This window comes from Erpetoichthys calabaricus, chromosome 14, assembly GCF_900747795.2.
Source record: "Erpetoichthys calabaricus chromosome 14, fErpCal1.3, whole genome shotgun sequence".
NCBI classification, from domain to species: domain Eukaryota; kingdom Metazoa; phylum Chordata; class Cladistia; order Polypteriformes; family Polypteridae; genus Erpetoichthys; species Erpetoichthys calabaricus.
This window is the reverse complement of record NC_041407.2, coordinates 19,400,999-19,422,615: the sequence shown is the minus strand read 5'-3', so window position 1 is coordinate 19,422,615 and position 21,617 is coordinate 19,400,999. Positions and strand designations below refer to the sequence as shown.

The following is a 21,617-nucleotide window of genomic DNA, read 5'->3' as shown; positions in this document are numbered from 1 at the left end:
GACTTCCTGTGCCCGAGCTCCAGCACTTGACGGACCGACCGCTCTGCATGTTAGGCAGGCAAGAGCGCCTGAGGAGGACGGCGGCCAAGAGGGCGTCAGCAGCCCTAACTCGTCTTGACGCCAGGCAGGGCGGGGGAGAAAAGTGAAGTCGTCCACCAAGGCCAGATCAGTAAATCGAGTTCTGCAGAAAAGTGAAGTCGTCCACTGAGGCCAGATCAGTAAATCGAGTTCTGCAAAGGTTGAGTTCAAACATGCGGCCAAGTGTGCAAGTAGTGCAGTAAAAAGAAGTTGAAAAAAAATCGAAATAAATAAAATACAATTGCTGAAACTAATAATCCAACTGTCAATACTACTCCCACTACTACTGGTAATAATCAAAATAATAAAAATAGAAAAATAAAGAGAAATAAATTAACTGGTAAAAAAAAAGCAACGCCCCACAATGAAAGGTACAGGCGATGCGCCGTTTTTTGTTACGTCTGGACGTTGATAGACGCTCCCCAGCTCATCTGCTCCTCGTTAGTATAGTGGTGAGTATCCCCGCCTGTCACGCGGGAGACCGGGGTTCGATTCCCCGACGGGGAGGCTGGTCTTTTGCACCTGGCTGCTCGTCTCCATTATAGACGGCGCAGCACAACCCTCATCCATGACACTGTCAGCATACAGTCTGACAGTCGACCTCGTGGCGCAACGGTAGCGCGTCTGACTCCAGATCAGAAGGCTGCGTGTTCAAATCACGTCGAGGTCAGAGTCCCAGCAACTGCCCCTCCCGCAGCGAGGAACAGCGTTTAGCTGTCCTTTCTTATCCTAGCCCCCGTTAAAACCCTAAAGAACGTGGAGCAAAGCCCGAGCCGTGACTGTTGGCCACGATGTATCTTTAGCTTTAAAACGGGCTGAATGAGGTGCACTTGCACATTGGCAGCTGGCGAGGCAGAAAGCTCGGTGCCTCGTGTTGTTTAGCGCCGCTGTTATTCGCGTCTTTGGCTCGCCTTCACTGCTGGAAGGGCCGTTTCTTTGCAACCCGTTACTGTCTTGGGATTTTGTCAAAACGCACCACACGCGTCCCTGAGTGGGCTCGAACCACAAACCTTTCGGTTAAAAGCTGAACGCGCTCACCGATTGCGTCACAGAGCCTCGTTATACCGACTGGCCAAGGGGACTTTGGAGTAAGCCTAGGTGATGTCTCGAGCGAAGTGACTGCTGCCCGAAGGCTGAATGGCCGTCCCTGGAGGGAATGTGGAATGATGTCTCAGAGCACAGTCATAAAGGAAGGATGGCACGGACAAGTTAATGGCAGGAAGCGGGTGACCGACTCGTATTGGACTTCCTGTGCCCGAGCTCCAGCACTTGACGGACCGACCGCTCTGCATGTTAGGCAGGCAAGAGCGCCTGAGGAGGACGGCGGCCGAGAGGGCGCCAGCAGGCCTAACTCGTCTTGAAGCCAGGCATGGCGGTGGAGAAAAGTGAAGTCGTCCACCGAGGCCAGATCAGTAAATCGAGTTCTGCAAAGGTTGGATTCAGACATGCGGCCAAGTGTGCAAGTAGTGCAGTAAAAAGAAGTTGAAAAAAAATCGAAATAAATAAAATACAATTGCTGATACTAATAATCCAACTGTCAATACTACTCCCACTACTACTGGTAATAATCAAAATAATAAAAATAGAAAAATAAAGAGAAATAAATTAACAGGTAAAAAAAAAGCAACGCCCCGCAATGAAAGGTACAGGCGATGCGCCGTTTTTTGTCACGTCTGGACCTTGATAGACGCTGCCTAGCTCATCTGCTCCCCGTTAGTATAGTGGTGAGTATCCCACCTGTCACGCGGGAGACCTGGGTTAGATTCCCCGACGGGAAGGTTGGTCTTTTGCACCTGGCTGCTCGTCTCCATTATAGAATGCGCAGCACAGCCCTCTTCCATGACACTGTCAGCATGCAGTCTGACAGTCGACCTCGTGGCGCAACGGTAGCGCGTCTGACTCCAGATCAGAAGGCTGCGTGTTCAAATCACGTCGAGGTCAGAGTCCCAGCAGCTGTCCCTTCCGCAGTGAGGAGCAGCGTTAAGCTGTCATTTCTTATCCTAGCCCCCTTTAAAACCCTAAAGAACGTGGAGTAATGAGCGAGCCGTGACTGTTGGCCACGACGTACCTGTAGCTTTAAAACGAAGCGAATGAGGTGTACTTGCACATTGGCAGCTGGCGAGGCAGAAAGCTCGGTGCTTCGTGTTGTTTAGCGTCGCTGTCGTTGGCTCGCCTTCACTGCTGGGAGGGCCGTTTCTTTGCAACCCGTAACCCGGGCAGCCCGTTGCTGGCTTGGGATTTTGTCAAAATGCACCACGCGCGTCCCTGGGTGGGCTCGAACCACCAACCTTTCGGTTAACAGCCGAACGCGCTCACCGATTGCGCCACAGAGACTCGAAATACTAGTTGGCCAAGGGGACGTTTTAGTAAGCGCAGCTGATGTCTCGAGCGAAGTGACTGCTCCTCGAAGGCAGGATGGCCGTCCCTGGAGGGAATGTGGAATGATGTCTCAGAGCACAGTCATTAAGGAAGGATGGCACGGACAGGTTAATGGCAGGAAGCGAGTGACCGATTCGTATTGGACTTCCTGTGCCCGAGCTCCAGCACTTGACGGACCGTCCGCTCTACATGTGAGGCAGGCAAGAGCGCCTGAGGAGGACAGCGGCCGAGAGGGCGCCAGCAGGCCTAACTCGTCTTGACTCCGGGTAGGGCAGGGGAGAAAAAGTGAAGTCGTCCACTGAGGCCAGATCAGTAAATCAAGTTCTTCAAAGGTTGGATTCAGACATGCGGCCAAGTGTGCAAGTAGTGCAGTAAAAAGAAGTTGAAAAAAAATCGAAATAAATAAAATACAATTGGTAATACTAATAATACAACTGCCAATACTACTCCCACAACTACTCGTAATAATCAAAATAATAAAAACAGAAAAATAAAGAGAAATAAGTGAACTGGTAAAAAAGCAACGCCCCGCAATGAAAGGTAAAGGCGATGCTCCGTTTTTTGTCACGTCTGGACGTTGATAGACGCTGCCTAGCTCATCTGTTCCTCGTTAGTATAGTGGTGAGTATCCCCGCCTGTCACGCGGGAGACCGGGGTTCGATTCCCCGACGGGGAGGCTGGTCTTTTGCACCTGACCGTCCGTTTAGCTGTTCGTCTTCCATATAGAAGGCGCAGCACAGCCCTCTTCCATGACACTGTCATCATCCAGGCCGACGGTTGACCTCGTGGCGCAACGGTAGCGCGTCTGACTCCAGATCAGAAGGCTGCGTGTTCAAATCACGTCGAGGTCAGAGTCCCAGCAGCTGCCCCTCCCGCAGTGAGGAGCAGCGTTATGTTGTCCTTTCTTATCCTAGCCCCCGTTAAAACCCTAAAGAACGTGGAGCAAATCCCGAGCAGTGACTGTTGGCCACGATGTACCTTTAGCTTTTAAACGGGCTGAATGAGGTGCACTTGCACATTGGCAGCTGGCGAGTCAGAAAGCTGGGTGCTTCGTGTTGTTCAGCGTCGCTGTCGTTCGCGTCTTTGGCTCGCCTTCACTGCTGGGAGGGCCGTTTCTTTGCAACCCTTAACCCGGGCAGCCCGTTGCTGGCTTGGGATTTTGTCAAAATGCACTACGCGCGTCCCTGGGTGGGCTCGAACCACCAACCTTTCGGTTAACAGCCGAACGCGCTCACCGATTGCGCCACAGAGACTCGTGATACCGGCTGGCCAAGGGGACGAGCAAAGTCACTGCTGCCCGAAAGCAGGATGGCCGTCCCTAGAGGCAATGTGTAATAATGTCTCAGAGCACAGTCATAAAGGAAAGATGGCACGGACAGGTTAATGGCAGGAAGCGAGTGACCGATTCGTATTGGGTGTTCTGTGCCCGAGCTCCAGCACTTGACGGACCGACCGCTCTGCATGTTAGGCAGGCAAGAGCGCCTGAGGAGGACGGCGGCCGAGAGTTCGCCAGCAGCCCTAACTCGTCTTGACGCCAGGCTGGGCGGGGGAGAGAAGTGAAGTCGTCCACTGAGGCCAGATCAGTAAATCGACTTCTGCAAAGGTTGGATTCAAACATGCGGCCAAGTGTGCAAGTAGTGCAGTAAAAAGAAGTTAAAAAAAATACAATTGCTAATACTAATAATACAACTGGCAATTCTACTCCCACTACTACTGGTAATAATCAAAATAATAAAAACTCGTTCGTGTAGTGGTGAGTATCCCCGCCTGTCACGCGGGAGACCAGCTTTCGACCCATCGTATAACTCTTTGATAAGGAACCGGCCAATCACTGATCACTTTGAATACTTTGTGCAAGTGAGGTGTTTCTTTATTGAATATTTTAGACCCATTTATTTCCCTTGTCTTTCTTTTTTATTCTTTTGATCACTTTTGCTGGCCTACCAGGCCCTTTGATGTTGTTTTCCCCTATCAATGCCACCCACTTCTGACCATTCATATAACTTTAAAAAGTAGTCAGCCAATCTGAGATCACTTTGAATAACTTGTTAAAATGAGGTGCTGCCTTTTTTTGAATATTTAATATCAATTTCTTTCCCTTGTCTTTGTTTTTTTTAAACTCTTTTGCACCATAGAACTTCCAGGCGTTGTTTCTCCAAATAAAATGTTTGCCCGAAATATAAAAAGCAATTCAATAAACCACCACCAGATGGCAGGAACACATAAAGTAAGTGCCTCTTAATTAAATAAGAATAGCAAGTCTTTTTTCAATTACTCATGAGCACATTTGTATAAGTTTTATTAATTTTAATCTTTTTACTACAGTTGAAATTACAAACAATTTGGAGCCTGAATTGCATAATGTTAACATGGGTATCAAAACTATTCACCCTTTTGAGCATTTTTACATTTGATTGTTTTGCAACTTTGGATTTAATTTGGCTTTTTTGATTTTGATCAACAGAAAAAGTCTCATTAACATCAAAGTGAAAATAGATCTTTGCAAAGAGGCCTGTACCTATTAAAATATAAAACACAAAATAATTGATCACATAAATATTCAGTTGCGGTGGGTTGCCACCCTGCCCAGGAATGGTTCCCTGCCTTGTGCCCTGTGTTGGCTGGGATTGGCTCCAGCAGACCCCCGTGACCCTGTGTTCGGATTCAGCGGGTTGGAAAACAGATGGATGGATAAATATTCAGCTAGTATTGTATAGCATATATTAGTATAACCTGTAAGAAGAATTTTTCACAGCACACTGTGCCTGCACTCAGTGAATTGTGTAATAATAATAAAATAAAATTGTATTGTATTTTAAAATTGTTTGAGTCCAGCTTTAGATTCTCACCACTACAAACTCTTCAGCACCATCAGGGCCGGATTTAAATGAAAAGAGGCCCTAAGCTATTCCACTTATGAGGCCCCTTCACCTTCCATTTTTAAGTTTGTAAATTACATGAGAGATAATAAAATATGTAATACGCGTTGATCTTAACCAATACATTTTTATGTTTGTTTATTAGTCATATGCGTAGAATTTCTCCTTATTTTCGGTTCAGTGTTTCAGTGTTCACTGTTTTTAGAATAGTGTAATTTTAATTTTGCTAACAATTTGAATGTAGGCCCCTCTTGATCTTGAGGCCCTAGGCTGAAGCCTAGTTAGCCTATAGGAAAATCCGGCCCTGAGCACCATAATACTTGCAATCAAATTTTGCCCATTAATGTAATAAAATATGGCTAGAGAAGATACCTCAGAATGCAGTGCAGAAAAGTGTTTGGGCCTGGTTGTGCCAGTTAGGAATACAATTACAAACAGAACTTGCACAAATATTGAAAAAGGAAATGAAAATCAAAAACTACCAGTGCCACCCTAAATGTATTTGATCGGTACCACCTGTGTTTGGCTTGTTACAGTGAAATCTTTAAAGGTAATTTTATTTTTATATTTTTAGATATATTTTTATGTATGTGTATATTCATATAAGGTGGATTCAGAATTTATTTATATCCTTTCACTTTTTCACATTTTACTATGTTGCACTCTTGTTTCAAAAACATTTAAGCAATTTTTTTCCCCACATCTAACAATATTCAATACCCCAAAATGACGAAGTGCAAACAGGATTTTATAAATATTTGCAAATTTATTAGAAAAAAACAACGGAAACATTTAGACCCACTCATCAGTACTTACTTGTAGTTGAAGCCCCCTTGGCAGCGATTCCAGCTAGAGGTCCTGTTGGGTTTGACGCGACAAGCTTTGCACATCTGGATTTGGGAATATTCTTCCATTTTTCTCTGGAGATCCTCTTAATCTTTGTGGACAGCCATTTTCACGTCATTCTAGAGATGTCTGATTGGATTCAAGTCTGGGATCCGGATGGGCCACTCAAGTGCACTCCCGAGTTGCGATTCCTGTGTTGTCTTTTCTGTCCTGTTGAAATGTGAACCTTCAGCCCAATCTGATGTCCAGAGTGATGTGGAGCGGGTTTTCATTATGGATATCTCTGTCCTCTGCTCTGTGCGGTCTCTCATTCCTCAACCAAACAGCATGATGCTTCCACCACCATTCTTCGCCGTTGGAATACCATTAGCAAACCTTTATGCACCCTCTTAGGGTGCATAATTCACTTAGGGTGAATTATAGAATAATGTGTGCATCAGCCTACCATTAACCTCCTTAGCATTAACTAATTAAGTGTAAAAATGGTTAGGCCCAAGTACTTCTCGGGTTAAGTTGTTATGAGCCAATGAAGTGTTAAGCTCAATAAACTCTCATCACATTATGCAGTGGCCATCTAGTGCAGGGGTGTGCAAAGCCATTCCTGGAGGGCCGCAGTGGCCGCGGGTTTTTATTCCAACCCAGTTGTTTAATTAGAAAACAATCCTTGCCAATAATTACATTTCATGGCTTTTTAGTGCTTTAACTCTGCTATGTCAAGTCATTCTCAAATCCTAGATTTTTTTTTCCATTCTAAAGATATCCAAATATTTTGAAGTGTAAAACGGATGGGTAATTCTCAATCCTTGACTTTTTTGTCTTCTCTTTCCTTCCAAGTATTTAATTAAACCAAATAGTGCATGATAAATACACACAGGTGTAAAGGGTAACAAGCAAAATGGATAACTGCTGGTTTCTTTTGTCATTTGCATCTTATTGCTAATAAGGAGCAATTAAAAACCAAGAATGCAGCTGTTTAAGACTTAAATAAGCAATAAGGGTTCAAAATCTTAACGAGGGAGATAACTAAAATGAAGCAGAAGTGTTTCTAGAGCAATTAGTGCTTCTTATTAAGCAATTGGGTTGGAACAAAAGCCTGCAGCCACTGCGGCCCTCCAGGAATGACTTTGCACATCCCTGATCTAGTGGATTGGTGAAAAAAGAAATCCTGAATATTTCTATGCATTTTGTCATTCTATGGTAGATCATCAACATTCATGAGTTGAATGGAACTTTCAATCAAAACACACTGTAGCTGCTGAAATATATAAGGTGTCATCAGGCACGGGTAAGACGCGTGTCAAAAGAATTCTCAGAGTCCAGGAGTTCATTTTAAAGGTATTTAGTGAAAGATAAAAGCAAATAGTCCACACAAGAATAAAAGAAAAAATAGTTACACACGTAGAATAAAAGACAAAAAAAAAGAAAAAAGGTATCTTCTTTAAACTTAGCCTTTCTTGAAAGACTTTAGTTATTTCTATACTTAAAGATTCTTAATTTCTTTTTCTGTACGCCTTGGCGTACGGTGCGGTACTTAAGTAAATAAGTTTTCTTTACTTGCTATTTCTCACATTCAAAGAGCCCGTAGGCCGGTTGGCACAGTGCAAGTGCTCAGGCACGGTGACGTGTGATCACGGTTAAAAACCGTATGCCTCTGCACCTTATACAAGGCAAGGCTATCACTAGCTGACTGACTAATAATGTTTACTCCAAGCTGTTAGAAATGGTAAGAATATACCACTTCGAATCTATTTACGGGGGTTATAGGAACTTCCCAATATTTATGCACAGTCATCTAAGAAATATTCATGAAACTTATAGAACAAGGAAAATGGCTCTTACACACACAATGACGTGTAAATAAAAAAAATGTAAAGGTAGTTTTAGAACAAACTGAAACTGAACCATTATTTGAATCAAGCATTAGTGATACGTTGACACAGATAGTGAAATGGATGCTTACAGCACTGTACAACCAGAGTTGGTCTCGTACTTTGCAGTAGATGGACGTCTGAAGGAGAACTCCGTTAGCAGTGGCTTTAATGTCTCTTTTATTTTTTTTATTATCCCGAGGTATCCTGTATTTACCAACTCAAGGAGGTTCTATTACAGTATATGCAAGCATATATAAACATGAGCGGTAAGAAAGGGGCTCAGAAAGAAACAGAAAAGAAACCCAGAGATACACCCAAGCCTAGACAGGCATCAAGTCCAAATTCAACATCAAAGTATGGACTTACAGAGACTGACCTGGAACAGACGGGCAAAAACATGGCTCTCCTGGTCCGCTGCATCGTCTCCAGTTGAGAGCGAAAGTGGGAGCGAATATGCAAGTGATGCAAGTCACGATAGCTCGTTGATTCCAGAAGATCACTTGAAACTGGAAATGTCCTTGCTGTCCGCATTATCATCTACTCCTCGTGAGCCGGGAGCATCGGCTGTAAAGGGGCTTGCCGCTTCACCTGCGGAGCCCAATGGCCGAAACAATCTGTCCAAACTGAAGGTAATGATCGCTGAGCTCAAGAAAGATGTAAAGAAAGAAAGAAATGGTTTGCTCAAGACAAACAAGAAGACAAACGAGAAGCTGTGGCTGGAACTGCAGGAGCTGTGGCAGGATAATAAAGACATAGAGAAACGCGTACATAAATTGCTTTGAGGCAGCCTTTAAAGGTATGCTGGAAAAAATTGAGGAACACATTCAAGAAAATGCAGCAAAGTTTGAGGAAAAGCTGAGAGCACTTGGTGATCAGTTGAAAGACGTTAAGCAAACGTTCATGACTCAAATTGAAACAGCCAAACATCTGGCATCCACCACCAACGGGAAAGCAACGTCTGCAAATTTAGAATGCAAAAAACTCGGAGACAGACTTGCTGCTCTGGAAGACAGATGTAGTAGGAATAATATTAAATCGAAGGTCTACCTGAGAATCGTGAAAATCCAAACCCAGTGAAACTCGTAGCTGAACTATTCTCAAAAATAATTGGAGAGGACTTTAAATCAGACACTGAGATAGAAGCAGCTTACCGCATACGGGGATCCAATACCTCTAAACCTAGAACTTTTGTCGTGCGTTTCAAAAAATCACAATCTAAATTTAATGTAATGTTGCTTCTCAGACAGAAACAAGAGATATTTGAAAATAACCATATTTGTATTTTCCCTGGTTTCTCACCCTCAACAGCTGCTAAACATGCTGCTTTTTACACTATTAAACAGTACTTATGGAATGCTGTGGCAGGATAATAAAGACTTAGAGAAACGCATTGTGGAAAGCATACTCCCGGACACAGACAGACAGACACCAGAATGTCCAAAACACACTTCTTTTATTTTCTTTGAGCACCACAATGCCTTCCTCCAACTTTCTTTCTTCTTCTTCTCTTTCTCTCCGCCTCTCCCCTCCTCACAAGCTTTGTCTCCTTCCTCCCAACTCTGGCCCAGCTTCTGGAGGGATGCGGTCCCTTATATACTGACCCGGATGAGCTCCAAGTGCTCCCCTTGATGACACTTCCTGGTGTGGCGGAAGAGTCAAGAGAGTCCCCGGAAGCACTCCGGGTGCCCCTGGGAATTCTTCCGGCAGCACTTCCTGGTGTGGTGGAAGGGCTGCCATCTGGGACTTCACGACTGTCTGGGCGCCCCCTGGTGGTGGCCACATCCTCCGGTAGGGATGAATGTCCCAGCTCCGGTCCAGTGGCCCATAAGCAGACCCGGGCGGCTGCCCCCTCATGGCCCAGGGGAAGTATTGTCCATCACGGGGACCATCCAGGCGTCCCGGCTGGGTAGGGTCCCCATCCATCTGGGACAGCGTTCATAAATTGCTTTGAGGCAGCCTTTAAAGGTATGCTGGAAAAAATTGAGGAACACATTCAAGAAAATGCAGCAAAGTTTGAGGAAAAACTGAGAGTACTTGGTGATCAGTTGAAAGACGTTAAGCAAACGTTCATGACTCAAATTGAAACAGCCAAACATCTGGCATCCACCACCAACGGGAAAGCAACGTCTGCAAATTTAGAATGCAAAAAACTCGGAGACAGACTTGCTGCTCTGGAAGACAGATGTAGTAGGAATAATATTAAATCGAAGGTCTACCTGAGAATCGTGAAAATCCAAACCCAGTGAAACTCGTAGCTGAACTATTCTCAGAAATAATTGGAGAGGACTTTAAATCAGACACTGAGATTGAAGCAGCTTACCGCATACGGGGATCCAATACCTCTAAACCTAGAACTTTTGTCGTGCGTTTCAAAAAATCACAATCTAAATTTAATGTAATGTTGCTTCTCAGACAGAAACAAGAGATTATATTTGAAAATAACCATATTTGTATTTTCCCTGGTTTCTCACCCTCAACAGCTGCTAAACATGCTGCTTTTTACAGAATTAAACAGTGCTTATGGAATGCTCAGATCAGATACAGCTTCTTGTATCCTGCCAAACTGAAGTGGATATTCAAGATAAGCATTGCATCTTTACCACTATGGAGGAAGCAGGAAAAAAGTTAAGAAAGCTGATCCTGACACTTTTTTGAAATATGATCGTGAGTCACACCCTGTCATGGCATGGCAAAGAAGATATCACCGGCTGCCTGATCTGCTTGCAATGATACTGGGGCTGTAATTATACATCCTTTTCCCTTCTTGGCCACTTTCTATTTATGTTTTAATTACAATTATACGCTGTGGTGGATGGCCGGCTAAAGATTCCGGCCCTCACCCCCAGGCCGCCAGGTGCAGCTCTCCCGACAGCATGGACGTTCCCCGAATTCCAGCAGGGCCTCATGGACTTTGTAGTTTGTATGCAAAGCCCTGGTGGATACCATGGGGGCCACCAGGAGTCGCTGTAGGGAGGCTGTCGGACTGTTATGTGCCCTATAAGGTACAGGCGATGTGCCGTTTTTTGTCACGTCTGGACGTTGATAGACGCTCCCTAGCTCATCTGCTCCTCGTTAGTATAGTGGGGAGTATCCGCGCCTGTCACGCGGTAGACCGCGGTTCGATTCCCCGATGGGGAGGTTGGTCTTTTGCACCTGGCCGCCCGTTTAGCTGCTCGTTTTCCATATAGAATGCGCAGCACAGCCTTCTTCCATGACACTGTCATCGAGTCGACCTCGTGGCGCAACGGTAGCGCGTCTGACTCCAGATCAGAAGGCTGCGTGTTCAAATCACGTCGAGGTCAGAGTCCCAGCAGCTGCCCTCCCTTCGCGGTGAGGATCTGCGTTAAGCTGTCCTTTCTTATCCCAGCCCCTGTTAAAACCCTAAAGAACGTGGAGCAAAGCCCGAGCCGTGACTGTGTGCAACGATGTACCTTTAGCTTTTAAACGGGCCGAATGAAGTGCACTTGCACATTGGCAGCTGGCGAGGCACAAAGCTCGGTGGCTCGTGTTGTTTAGCGCAGCTGTCGTTCGCCTTCACTGCTGGGATGGCCGTTTCTTTGCAACCCTTAACCCGGGCAGCCCGTTGCTGGCTTGGGATTTTGTCAAAATGCACCACTCGCGTCCCTGGGTGGGCTCGAACCACCAACCTTTCAGTTAACAGCCGAACGCGCTCACCGATTGCGCCACAGAGACTCGAAATGCCGGCTGGCCAAGGGGACGTTTGAGTAAGCCCAGCTGATGTCTCAAGCGAAGTCACTGCTACCCGAAGGCAGGATGGCCGTCCCTAGAGGGAATGTGGAATGATGTCTCAGAGCACAGTCATAAAGGAAGGATAGCACGGACAAGTTAATGGCAGGAAGCTAGTGACCTATTCGTATTTGGCGTCCTGTGCCCGAGCTCCAGCACTTGACGGACCCACCGCTCTGCATGTTAGGCAGGCAAAAGCGGCCGAGAGGACACCAGCAGCCCTAACTCGTCTTGACGCCAGGCTGGGCGGGGGAGAAAAGTGAAGTCGTCCACAGAGGCCAGATCAGTAAATCGAGTTCTGCAAAGGTTTGATTCAAACATGCGGCCAAGTGTGCAAGTAGTGTAGTAAAAAGAAGTTAAAAAAAAATCGAAATAAATAAAATACAATTGCTAATACTAATAATACAACGGTCAATACTACTCCCATTACTGCTGGTAATAATCAAAATAATAAAAACAGAAAAATAAAGAGAAATAAATTAACTGGTAAAAAAAAAAAGCAACGCCCCACAATGAAAGGTAAAGGCGATGCTCCGTTTTTTGTCACGTCTGGACTTTGATAGACGCTCCCTAGCTCATCTGCTCCTCGTTAGTATAGTGGTGCGTATCCCCGCCTGTCACGCCGGAGATCGGGGTTTGATTCCCCTACGGGGAGGCTGGTCTTTTGCACCTGACCGCCCGTTTAACTGCTCGTCTTCCATATAGAAGGCGCAGCACAGCCCTCTTCCATGACACTGTCAGCCGCTAAGCCGACGGTTGACCTCGTGGCGCAACGGTAGCGCGTCTGACTCCAGATCAGAAGGCTGCGTGTTCGAATCACGTCGAGGTCAGAGTCCTAGCAGCTGCCCTTCGCGATAAGGTCCTGCGTTAAGCTGTCCTTTCTTATTCTAGCCCCCGTTAAAACCCTAAAGAACGTGGAGTAAAGCCCGAGCCGTGACTGTGTGCAACGATGTACCTTTAGCTTTTAAACGGGCCGAATGAGGTGCACTTGCACATTGGCAGCTGGCGAGGCACAAAGCTCGGTGGCTCGTGTTGTTTAGCGCCGCTGTTGTTCGCGTCTTTGGCTCGCCTTCACTGCTGGGAGGGCCGTTTCTTTGAAACCCTTAACCCGGGCAGCCCGTTACTGTCTTGGGATTTTGTCAAAATGCACCACACGCGTCCCTGAGTGGGCTCGAACCACCAACCTTTCGGTTAACAGCCGAACGCGCTCACCGATTGCGCCACAGAGACTCGAAATGCCGGCTGGCCAAGGGGACGTTTGAGTAAGCCCAGCTGATGTCTCGAGCGAAGTCACTGCTGCCCGAAGGCAGGATGGCCGTCCCTAGAGGGAATGTGGAATGATGTCTCAGAGCACAGTCATAAAGGAAGGATGGCACGGACAAGTTAATGGCAGGAAGCTAGTGACCTATTCGTATTTGGCGTCCTGTGCCCGAGCTCCAGTACTTGACGGACCCACCGCTCTGCATGTTAGGCAGGCAAAAGTGGCCGAGAGGACACCAGCAGCCCTAACTCGTCTTGACGCCAGGCTGGGCGGGGGAGAAAAAGTGAAGTCGTCCACCGAGGCCAGATCAGTAAATCGAGTTCTGCAAAGGTTGGATTCAAACATGCGGCCAAGTGTGCAAGTAGTGCAGTAAAAAAAAGTTGAAATAAATAAAATACAATTGCTAATACTAATAATACAACGGTCAATACTACTCCCATTACTGCTGATAATAATCAAAATAATAAAAACAGAACAATAAAGAGAACTAAATTAACTGGTGAAAAAGCAACGCCCCCCAATGAAAGGTAAAGTCGATGCTCCGTTTTTTGTCACGTCTGGACGTTGATAGACGCTGCCCAGCTCATCTACTCCTCGTTAGTATAGTGGTGAGTATCCCCGCCTGTCACGCGGGAGACCGGGGTTCGATTCCCCGACGGGGAGGCTGGTCTTTTGCACCTGGCTGCTCATTTCCATTATAGAAGGCGCAGCACAGCCCTCTTCCATGATACTGTCAGCATGCAGTCTGACAGTCGACCTCGTGGCGCAACGGTAGCGCGTCTGACTCCAGATCAGAAGGCTGCGTGTTCAAATCACGTCGAGGTCAGAGTCCTAGCAGCTACCCTGAGGAGCAGCGTTAAGCTGTCCTTTCTTATCACAGCCCCCTTTAAAACCCTAAAGAACGTGGAGTAATGCCCGAGCCGTTGGCCACGACGTACCTTTAGCTTTAAAACGAACCGAATGAGGTGCATTTTCACATTGGCAGCTGTCGATGCAGAAAGCTCGGTGGCGCGTGTTGTTTAGCGCCCCTGTCGTTCGCGTCTTTGGCTCGCCTTCACTGCTGGGAGGGCCGTTTCTTTGCAACCCTTAACCCGGGCAGCCCGTTGCTGGCTTGGGATTTTGTCAAAATGCACCACACGCGTCCCTGGGTGGGCTCGAACCACAAACCTTTCGGTTAACAGCCGAACGCGCTCACCGATTGCGCCACAGAGACTCGAAGTACCGGCTGGCCAAGGGGACGTTTGAGTAAGCCCAGCTGATGTCTCGAGCGAAGTGACTGCTGCCCGAAGGTAGGATGGCCGTCCCTGGAGGCAATGTGGAAAGATGTCTCAAAGCACATTCATTAAGGAAGGACGACACGGACAGGTTAATGGCAGGAAGCGAATGACCGATTCGTATTGGGTGTTCTGTGCCCGAGCTCCAGCACTTGACGGACCGACCGCGCTGCATGTTAGGCAGGCAAGAGCGCCTGAGGAGGACGGCGGCCGAGAGGGCGCCAGCAGCCCTAACTCGTCTTGACGCCAGGCAGGGCGGGGGAGAAAAAGTGAAGTCGTCCACCGAGGCCGGATCAGTAAATCGAGTTCTGCAAAGGTTGGATTCAAACATGCGGCCAAGTGTGCAAGTAGTCCAGTAAAAGATGTTGAAAAAAATACAATTGCTAATACTAATAATACAACTGGCAATTCTACTCCCACTACTACTGGTAATAATCAAAATAATAAAAACCCGTTCGTGTAGTGGTGAGTATCCCCGCCTGTCACGCGGGAGACCAGCTTTCGACCCATCGTGTAACTCTTTGATAAGGAATCACTGATCACTTTGAATACTTTGTGCAAGTGAGGTGTTTCTTTATTGAATATTTAAGACCCATTTATTTCCCTTGTCTTTCTTTTTTATTGTTTTGATCACTTTTGCTTGCCTTCCAGGCCCTTTGATGTTGTTTTCCCATATCAGTGCCACCCACTTCTGACCATTCATATAACTTTAAAAAGTAGCCAGCCAATCTGAGATCACTTTGAATATCTTGTTAAAATGAGGTGCTGCCTTTTTTTGAATATTTAATATCAATTTCTTTCCTTTGTCTTTGTTTTTTTAAAACTCTTTTGCCCCTTAGAACTTCCAGGCGTTGCTTCTCCAAATAAAATGTTTGCTCGAAATATAACAAGCAATTCAATAAATCACCACTAGATGGCAGGAACACATAAAGTAGGTGCCTCTTAATTAAATAAGAATAGCAAGTCTTTTTTTCAATTACTCATGAGCACATTTGTATAAGTTTTATTAATTTTAATCTTTTTACTACAGTTGAAATTACAAACAATTTGGAGCCTGAATTGCATAATGTTAACATGGGTATCAAAAGTATTCACCCTTTTGAGCATTTTTACAATTGATTGTTTTGCAACTTTGGATTTAATTTGGCTTTTTTGATTTTGATCAACAGAAAAAGTCTCATTAACATCAAAGTGAAAATAGATCTTTGCAAAGAGGCCTATACCTATTAAAATATAAAACACAAAATAATTGATCACATAAATATTCAGCTAGTATTATATAGCATAGTATAACCTGTAACAAGAATTTTTCACAGCACACTGTGCCTGCACTCAGTGAATTGTGTAATAATAATAAAATAAAATTGTATTGTATTTTAAAATTGTTTGAGTCCAGCTTTAGATTCTCACCACGACAAACTCTTCAGCACCATAATATTTGCAATCAAATTTTGCCCATCAGTGTAATAAAATATGGCTAGAGAAGATACCTCAGAATGCAGTGCAGAAAAGTGTTTGGGCCTGGTTGTGCCAGTTAGGAATACAATTACAAACAGAACTTGCACAAATATTGAAAAAGGAAATGAAAATCAAAAACTACCAGTGCCACCCTAAATGTGTTTGATCGGTACCACCTGTGTTTGGCTTGTTACAGTGAAATCTTTAAAGGAAATTTTATTTTTATATTTTTAGATATATTTTTATGTATGTGTATATTCATATAAGGTGGATTCAGAATTTATTTATATCCTTTCACTTTTTCACATTTTACTATGTTGCACTCTTGTTTTAAAAACATTTAAACAATTTTTTTTCCCCACATCTATCAATATTCAATACCCCAAAATTACGAAGTGCAAACAGGATTTTATAAATATTTGCAAATGTATTAGAAAGAAACAACAGAAACATTTAGACCCACTCATCAGTACTTACTTGTAGTTGAAGCCCCTTTGGCAGCGATTCCAGCTAGAGGTCCTATTGGGTTTGACGCGACAAACCTTTATTTTTTTACAATGTAACACTGCTTTCTTGAAGCACATATGCTACTTATGACCAGGGACTCATTTAGGGTCATACAGTGGAGACAGCAGTGGGAACTTGACCTGAAACGTTGTGGTTGACAGCCCAGCTCTTTAACCACCAGGCCACAATGACGCATTTTCAGGAAATGAATTTAGATGCCAAGGAATGGCTTAAAATGGCTTATTTAAGAAGAAAAATAACAATGTGTTAGATGCCAAATGTCTGCTGCCAAAGCTTCACATATTAAGAAAGTCTTGCACATGCACTGTATAGAGTCAAACAGAGGGATTTACCGTATATTAAATATACAACAAATAGCACAGTTAAAAGGTTACTGACCAGATGACTTGTGTAGGTACAGTGCATAGCGTGCTGCTGAGGTCTTATACTATGAAAAGCAGGCCACTTATCACAGACGTATTCTAATCTGGAAATGCTACTACAGTGTTGGTTTAAAATAAGCTTGTTATGTTAAACCTGAGGAACAAATATTGTAGGTACCGTATATACTCGCGTTTAAGTTCTCCCACAGATAAGTAGTGAGAAAGTGAGAGTAGTGAGTAGTGAGAAAAGCACTATATAAATGCAAAGAATTATTATTATTATTATTATTATAAGTCGGGACTTGATTTTACCATATAATTTCCGGTATAATGTCGGTCGTATAAGTTGAATGTGGAAAACTCACGCTATTGGTCCAAGAGATTATGATATGCTAACACCCACCTGAGAGAGTAACCATGGAGGACACTGCCTATTTTTCTTAATGTATTGTGCCTACGTGACCACACGGTAATACCCGAAATATTCCGAAGCGACGTTTGCACTGTTCTGTGTTTTTTGTTAGTATATTGTTGATAACTTGCATTTATTGGGGTACAAAGCAAGGAATGTAAAGGAGTACCGCAGGATTTTATTTCTATTGCGGACAAAACCTGTGTCTGTTCATCTGTTCATCATTGTGTCCATGTCCAGGTTTTAATAGCTTGTATATTTGCTGCCCAGTAATAAAATTTAAATAAAATAAAATTGAAAGTTAGGTAGAACCATGCCACCTTCTGCCTTAGGTCTTTGTATGGTCGCTCTTTGGATACATGGATGTTTTGAATTCCAAATAAATAAGGTTATGGTTGAATCTAATTTCTTAAAAAACGATTTATTGATGTATATTGGAATGTTTTGAAATAAAAAGAGAAGCTTAGGAAGGATATTCATCTTAACAATATTAATTCTTCCATCTTAATTTTTTTTTTGTATCTCACACCCTCATACACCTTTATCGTAAGAGCATCCCTAATCTGCGATGGAGTGTTCGATCAGAAGAAAATATGAAGCTGGTTTTAAATTAAAAGTCATTGAAGTGGCAAAAGAAGTTGGTAACTGCGCTGCTGCAACAAAATTCGATGCGTCTGAGAAACTGATATGAGATTGGAGGACGCAAGAAGATGTAAAAAAAAAATGAACCGTCATATTTTTGAACGGGCGTATAAGTCAGGGTCTGATTTTATGATTGATTTTTCGGGTTTCAAGACCCAACTTATACGCAAGTATATATGCGGTAATTATGAAAGGCAGTACAAAGGCTTATAAAGATGAAGTGAGAAAACCTTGTGACCAGTGTGCTTCACTTCATAGTGGCCGCCATAATGTTTGTGACCATTGTTTTCCTTGATTTCTCCCCTCTGCTTCACAGTTGCAAATTTCAAATGAAATAATTCAGACATTGTGATTAAAGTGCACATCGCAGACTTTCATTTAAGAGCATTTCCATACATTTCAGTCACACAACACTTATTCTACACAGTCTCCCCCACACCCCCCTAACTCCCCAAAACCCCCCATTTCATGGCGTCATAATATTTGTGACAATCGGCATGTGATTCCTCAGGTCAGTAATTGCAAAGGGACTTGTAGGCCAAGGAAGACTTCCACTGCTGATGACAGAAGAATCCTCACTATGGTAAAGACAAAGCCACAAACACATGTCTGACAGACCCAGTCTTCAGGGGCTCGATGTGTGTTTGTGTGTGTCAGAGATGACTATCTGGAGAAAACTACATGAACAGAAACACAGAGGCCACAATGCAAGACGCAGACCACTAGTTAGCCATGAAAACAGGATGGCCAAATCACAGTTTGTGAAAAAAAGGAGCTCATAGAGCTTGCAGAATTCTGGAAAAGGTCTTGTAGACAGACGAGAAAAAGAGTGCATCAGAGTGATGTCTAAAGCAAAGTGTGGAGACGAAAGGAACTGCCCAAGATCCAAAACAGACTACTTCATGGTAGTGAACATGGTAGTGGGGGTGTTATAGCTTGGACATGTATGGCTGCCACAGTGACTGGCACACTTCTCTTCACTGATGATGGAACTTCTGATGGCAGCTGCACAATGAATTCTGAGGTATGTAGAAACATCCGATCTGCTGAAGGTCCAGTAAATGCCTCCAAGCTCATTGGACGGCACTTCATCCTACAACAAAATGATTATCCAAAAATACTGCTAAGGCAACACAGGAGTTTTTCAAAGCTAAAAAATGAAAAATTCTTGAATGACCAAGCCACTCACACAGTTTAAATCCAATTCAGCAGGTCCTCCATTTAAAGAGACGAGCCCCCCAAAACAAGCAAGAACTAAAGATGGCAGCATTGGATTTTGGTCTCGTCCGTTGCGAGGGATGGACGTCTGAAGCAGAGCTCCATTAGCAGCGGTGTTATTTTTTCTATTATTTCTTATTATCCTGAGGTATCCTGTATTTACCCAACCCAAGGAGGTTCTATTACAGTATATGCAAGCATATATAAACATGAGCGGTAAGAAAGGGGCTCAGAAAGAAACAGAAAAGAAACCTAAAGTTACATCCAAGCCTAGACAGGCAAGTTTAAGTTCAAGTTACAGCCTTTTGGAAACTGACCTGGAACAGACAGGCGAAAGCCCAGACTTCTCAGGACCACGGTCCACTGCATCGTCTCCAGTTGAGAGCAAAAATGGGAGCGAATGTGCAAGTGATGCAGGTCATGATAGCTCGTCGATTCCAGAAGATCACTTGAAACTGGAAAAGGCCTTGCAGTCCGCGCTTTCATCTACTCCTCACAAGCCGGGAGAATCGGCTGTAATAGGGCTCGCCGCTTCACCTATGGTGCACGAAAGCAGAAATGATATGTCCAAACTGAAGGTAATGATCGTTGAGCTCAAACAAGATCAAGATCAAGAAAGAAATAAATGGTATGCTCAAGACAAGTGAGAAGACAAGCCAGAAGCTGCAGCGGGAGCTGCAGGGGCTGCAGCAGGATAATAAACACTCGGAGAAACGCATATATAATTGCTTTGAGATGGCCTTTAAAGGTATGCTGGAAAAAATTGAGGAAAATGCGCCTAAACTGAGAGCACTTGCCGATTAGCTAGAAGACATTAAGCAGACATTCATGACTTGAATTGAAACAGCCGAACATTTAGCATCCACAAGTAAACATAAAGCTCTTTATTAACAAAATTTTGCCATCTGTATGAAAAAAATTAAGCAAGACTTGCCTAGATGGTCAACCCTTCATTTCACTTTAGCTGGAAGAATTAACATTGTTAAGATGAATATCCTCCCTATGCTTCTCTTCTTATTTCAAAACATTCCAATATACATCAATAAATCATTTTTTTAGAAATTAGATTCAACCATAGCTACACTTGTTTGCAATTCAAAACATCCACGTATCCAAAGAGCGACCCTACAAAAGCCAAAGGCAGAAGGTGGCATGGCTCTACCTAACTTTCAATTTAATTACTGGGCAGCAAACATTCAAACTATAAAAACCTGGACATGGACACAAATAGATGAACATATACAGGCTTGGTCCGCAATAGAAATAAAATCCTGCAGTACTTCTTTACATTCCTTGCTTTGTGCCCCAATAAATGGAAGTTATTGCCAATATACTAACAACCCATTTGTGCTTCACTCACTCAGAATATGAAACCAATGTTGGAAGCATTTTAAGATAGAGAATCTTTTATTGGTGGCACCTCTGCACAAAAACCACCTTTTTCAACCCTCGCAAACATATGCAGTTTTTAATGTCTGGAAAACATTTACTGAGGTTGTGCCTCAGTAATTTGAATAACTGTGGTAAAAGTAAGACATTGTTTAGCTAGTAAGTGGCATATAAGTAAAACGTTGCGCTTTTATGTGTGTCACAATATTTGTTAGAGCTTGTGATCATAATCCTTATGTAGCGAATCTTATGACTGGCAATTGGCACCACTCAAGACTTGGTCTGGCCAGGATCTCTATATGTATGTGTGTGTAGTTGTGTCCAATGTGTTATATTGTGGCGCGACTGGCAATTGGCACCACTCAGGAGTTTGTCTGGATAGGATCACTATGTGTATGTGTGTATGTATATTTGAATGTGTGTGTGTGTGTGAGAGTAGATGTCCCCAATCAACGTTCCTGGTAAGTCTCACAAATTTCCTGATAATACACATAGCAACAGACTTAGCCTTCTCTGTTCAAATTTTTTTTTGCTTGAAATGAAATCAACTTGAACTCTCCACTTTCCACATTCACCGAAGAAGTGCAATAATTTGATTTATGTGTCCTGAGGGTGTAAAAGCCGCAGATATTCATAAAAGGCTGGCAGCACACTATGATGCCATTCATTTGTGGTCATAAATGGATACAAGTATTCAAAAATAGCAAACTGAGTATCGCTGACAAGAAACAATCGTTCTGTTTATCACCAACTAAACATGAGAATGCTGAGCAAGTCCACATGCTAACTCTTGTCAGCTGGACTGTACCTCAGGGAAGTGACAAACCACTTGTGGATTAGTCATAGTTCTCCTAGTATTGGGACTGTGCATGTGTTTGGCTTGTCAGTAGACTATTAGCCTGTTGTCTCAATCCAAAAACTGGTTTAATACTGGACTGAGTAACTTAAACAAATGCAAAAGAATTGTGCTGTGATATACTTCTGAGTTTAGTTTTAACTAATATATGTATTGATTTTAAGAAATAAGTCGTTTATTTTTTCTTTACAGCTGGAAAAATAAGTACTGTCCATTGTAAATGATTACATCCAACACATATTACACTGGACAACAAATATTTTGCTTTCTGAGCACTTTGTAGTGTTTCTTATGGATTTTTGCCTGCTGATCACAAAACTCATCTTTAAATTTTTCCCATCATGCAACACTTTATTGTAATCACCTGTTTTTGTGATTACCTCTCATATTCTAAGTATACATTGTGACAATAGATGG

The 21,617-nt window shown here is 43.7% G+C and overlaps 1 long non-coding RNA gene and 14 other non-coding genes across 15 annotated transcripts; 9 read left to right on the top strand and 6 right to left on the bottom strand.

Moving 5' to 3' along the window:
• Positions 1-431: 431 nt before the first annotated feature.
• On the bottom strand, positions 432-13,897 carry LOC127530154 (uncharacterized). The gene is made up of 3 exons (XR_007936667.1): positions 13,819-13,897; positions 12,471-12,561; positions 432-600 (listed from the first exon to the last, which is right to left on the bottom strand). It is a non-coding gene; the product is annotated as an uncharacterized LOC127530154 (long non-coding RNA).
• trnad-guc (transfer RNA aspartic acid (anticodon GUC)) lies at positions 514-585 on the top strand. The gene has a single exon. It is a non-coding gene; the product is annotated as a tRNA-Asp (tRNA).
• Positions 677-748, top strand: trnaw-cca (transfer RNA tryptophan (anticodon CCA)). Its single transcript has one exon. It is a non-coding gene; the product is annotated as a tRNA-Trp (tRNA).
• trnaw-cca (transfer RNA tryptophan (anticodon CCA)) lies at positions 1,948-2,019 on the top strand. The gene has a single exon. It is a non-coding gene; the product is annotated as a tRNA-Trp (tRNA).
• trnak-uuu (transfer RNA lysine (anticodon UUU)) lies at positions 2,339-2,412 on the bottom strand. Its single transcript has one exon. It is a non-coding gene; the product is annotated as a tRNA-Asn (tRNA).
• Positions 3,062-3,133, top strand: trnad-guc (transfer RNA aspartic acid (anticodon GUC)). The gene has a single exon. It is a non-coding gene; the product is annotated as a tRNA-Asp (tRNA).
• On the top strand, positions 3,237-3,308 carry trnaw-cca (transfer RNA tryptophan (anticodon CCA)). The gene has a single exon. It is a non-coding gene; the product is annotated as a tRNA-Trp (tRNA).
• On the bottom strand, positions 3,637-3,710 carry trnan-guu (transfer RNA asparagine (anticodon GUU)). The gene has a single exon. It is a non-coding gene; the product is annotated as a tRNA-Asn (tRNA).
• On the top strand, positions 11,284-11,355 carry trnaw-cca (transfer RNA tryptophan (anticodon CCA)). Its single transcript has one exon. It is a non-coding gene; the product is annotated as a tRNA-Trp (tRNA).
• On the bottom strand, positions 11,673-11,746 carry trnan-guu (transfer RNA asparagine (anticodon GUU)). The gene has a single exon. It is a non-coding gene; the product is annotated as a tRNA-Asn (tRNA).
• Positions 12,559-12,630, top strand: trnaw-cca (transfer RNA tryptophan (anticodon CCA)). Its single transcript has one exon. It is a non-coding gene; the product is annotated as a tRNA-Trp (tRNA).
• Positions 12,957-13,030, bottom strand: trnan-guu (transfer RNA asparagine (anticodon GUU)). The gene has a single exon. It is a non-coding gene; the product is annotated as a tRNA-Asn (tRNA).
• On the top strand, positions 13,653-13,724 carry trnad-guc (transfer RNA aspartic acid (anticodon GUC)). Its single transcript has one exon. It is a non-coding gene; the product is annotated as a tRNA-Asp (tRNA).
• On the top strand, positions 13,816-13,887 carry trnaw-cca (transfer RNA tryptophan (anticodon CCA)). The gene has a single exon. It is a non-coding gene; the product is annotated as a tRNA-Trp (tRNA).
• A 303-nt stretch (positions 13,898-14,200) lies between the features above and the next one.
• trnan-guu (transfer RNA asparagine (anticodon GUU)) lies at positions 14,201-14,274 on the bottom strand. The gene has a single exon. It is a non-coding gene; the product is annotated as a tRNA-Asn (tRNA).
• Positions 14,275-21,617: the final 7,343 nt, after the last annotated feature.